General features: G+C 33.0%; 1 pseudogene; it reads right to left on the reverse strand.

Moving 5' to 3' along the window:
• Positions 1 to 1342: 1342 nt before the first annotated feature.
• LOC122477688 lies at positions 1343 to 1961 on the reverse strand (annotated as a pseudogene).
• Between the last annotated feature and the right edge of the window lie 964 nt (positions 1962 to 2925).

Below are 2925 nucleotides of genomic sequence, written 5' to 3' on the forward strand. Positions count from 1 at the left end.
ATCCACATCTTGAAAGATCTATGTGATATATTCATTATTGTCTAGGTAAAATTATTATGTTTTTACGTTTTATTAATTTTGAGAGCGAGAGAGAGTCACAAGCAAGGTAGGGGCAGAGAGAGAGGGAGAAAGAGAAATCACAAGCAGGCTCCATGCTCAGCAAAGAGCCTGATGCAGGGTTCACACCCACCTACCATGAGATCATGACTTGAGCTAAAATCAAGAGTTGGACACTCAGCTAACTGAGACACCCAGGCACCCTGCTTAAAATTATTAAAATTTTTTTTTCATTGAACACATGGCTTATTTGCAGCATGTTTCTTAATTTCCAACCCCTTAGGTATGTTCTACTTAACATTTTAAAATTAATTTAAAGATTAATTCTATTGGTGTCAGAGGATATAGTCTTTTTTATTTCAGAGGATATAGTCTTTTTTTTATTGAAGTGCACTTCACATATATGAAATTATTTTCTGATGTATGACATTGTGACTGGACAGTTATATATATTATGACATAATCCCTATGATTAAATGTAGTTACCATCTGTCACCAAAGTTATTATAATATTGACTATATTCCCCATGATGTACTTTTCATTGCCTTTCTAGTGTGTTTTGCATATCTAAAGTTTTTAAATTTTTTATTTTATTTTATTCTTTTATTTAGAGAGAGAGAGAGAGAGAGAGAGAGAGAGAGAGGGGCAAAGAGAGAGAATCCCAAGCAGACTCTGTGCTGACGGTTCCGCACTGTCAGCGCTCGACCCTACAAACTGAGAGCTTGTTATCTGAGCTGAGATCAAGAGTCTGATGCTTAATGGACTGAGCCACCCAGGCACCCCTACATGTCTAAAGTTTTTTAATTTGATGAATTCCTATTTATCAATTCTTTTCTTTTATTGGTCATGCTTTTTTTTATACGGTCAATAGTTACACTGAACAGTTTAGTGGGTTACTTTAGTGGTATTACAGCATCATTTATTGTAAATAACAAGTTTTCTTCATTTTATTATGTTTACACATTTAAAAAAATCATTCAACATGTGTCTTTTTTCAAATTTTGGACTGTGTCTTCACTTTTATTTATCTGTTTTTAAACCCTTTTCTAATATTAAACTTTCTTGAATTCTCCAGCTTTATGTTAATAATTCAAATTATGTATGTACTTTAGCTTTGTAGTCTTTTAAATAATTCTTTTGGCTAATCTACCTCCTTTTCTATTTCATGTTCATTTTTTAATTTTTTTGCTTTAAATATTTCTTTGTGGGAGAGGACAGCACAGTTCTACTCAAGAGTATAATTTTTACAGTTTTGAAGACTTTCTTTCTTTTTTTTTACACCTATTATGCCATGAATTCATAGTGAATGGGTTCCAGTAGCTCAGGCTCCTTCCCACTGATTCTTATAATGTGTGCTTCTCTGGGTGGGGCAGGCTGATGCTTTAGTTGAATCCAAGTAACTTTCTCTTTGGTTTCCGTGTTCTTCTGATCATTTTCCTTCACAAGCTTCAGGAAGCTCTCTTGGCTCTTTGAGTATTTAATATGCTCAATGTGTATATTAATTTTCTTGGCAAGAATCTTGCCCTTCACAAGTTTGTTCACAACAATGTCAAGAGCATGCTGCGTAACTTTGTAGTTTTGCCATGGTAACTTTTGTGGGGCATTCCTTTTGGAACATTGTCCATTACCTTGATGTATACAATATCACCTTCTTTGTAGATTTGCATGTAATTAGCCAAAGGAACAACTCCACCATTTCTAAAAGGCCTGGAGAACAGACAGTGGGTACCTCTCCTTTTTCCTTTTATGTTGTTCATTTTGGCGAATTACTGGAAGATGGAAGTTCCAAATGAAAGGAAGCTCTTGTAAATTTTCATTCAAGCGTCTTTACAGATACAAATTAACCTTGCTAGGATTGCATTAGATATATCAATTTATAGAGAATGTTTATGTCAAGAAAATTGAGTTCTTATATGAATTTTCATATTATAGAAACATAAAATGTCTGTATTTACATTTATTTAGGGTTTTAAAATTTTCTTTCAGTTTGTTTTGTAGGTTTCTGCATACTTTTCTTATATCTATTTACTTAGATTTATTCCTAATAATTCATTTTTTGAATCTATTTCAAGTGGTACTTAATATTTTCTCATTCTTCATTGCTATTATAGAGAAGTAAAATTGATTTTTGCATGTTGTTTTTGTTTCTTTTGAACTAGCTATATTTGATACTTCTCAGAACATTTTTAGATATTTTGTGATTTTCTATATATATAGTCATATCATCTAAATAGGGGAGGTTCAATACTTTGAACTTAATGGACAAGATAAATGATAAATGAACATCTCTTGGTCATTGATATCTAATTTAATACCATTCTGGATATTAATGATTATATGATGAATCTTTTAGAATTTATTGAGGGGTGCCTGGGTGACTCAGCTGGTTAAGCGTCCAACTTCAGCTCAGGTCATGATCTCACAGTTCATTGGTTTGAGCCCCGTGTCAGGCTCTGTGCTACAGCTCAGATCCTGGAACCTGCTTCAGACTCTGTGTCTCCCTCTCGCTCTTCCCCTCCCCTGCTCACGCTCAGTCTCTCTCTCCTTCAAAAATAAATAAACCTTAAAATTTTTTTTTAGAATTTATTGAGAATTGTTTCCTTGGCACAGAATATGATCTATTTTGGTAAATATTCTGAGTTTACTTGGAAAGATTATTCTGCTCTTGCTGGGAAGAATGTTCTATAAATGTTAGTTATGTCCATTTGATTCATATGGTGTTTTATGTTGTCTATATTTTTATTGATTTTCTGTCTGTTTGTTCAATGAGTCAGTGAAAGAATGGTATTTCAATCTTTGATTATAATTGTGTGTTTATTTCTCATATTTCTATCAATTTTTGTTTCCTGTATTTTGAAGTTCTGTTG

This window comes from Prionailurus bengalensis, chromosome X (assembly GCF_016509475.1).
Source record: "Prionailurus bengalensis isolate Pbe53 chromosome X, Fcat_Pben_1.1_paternal_pri, whole genome shotgun sequence".
NCBI lineage: Eukaryota > Metazoa > Chordata > Mammalia > Carnivora > Felidae > Prionailurus > Prionailurus bengalensis.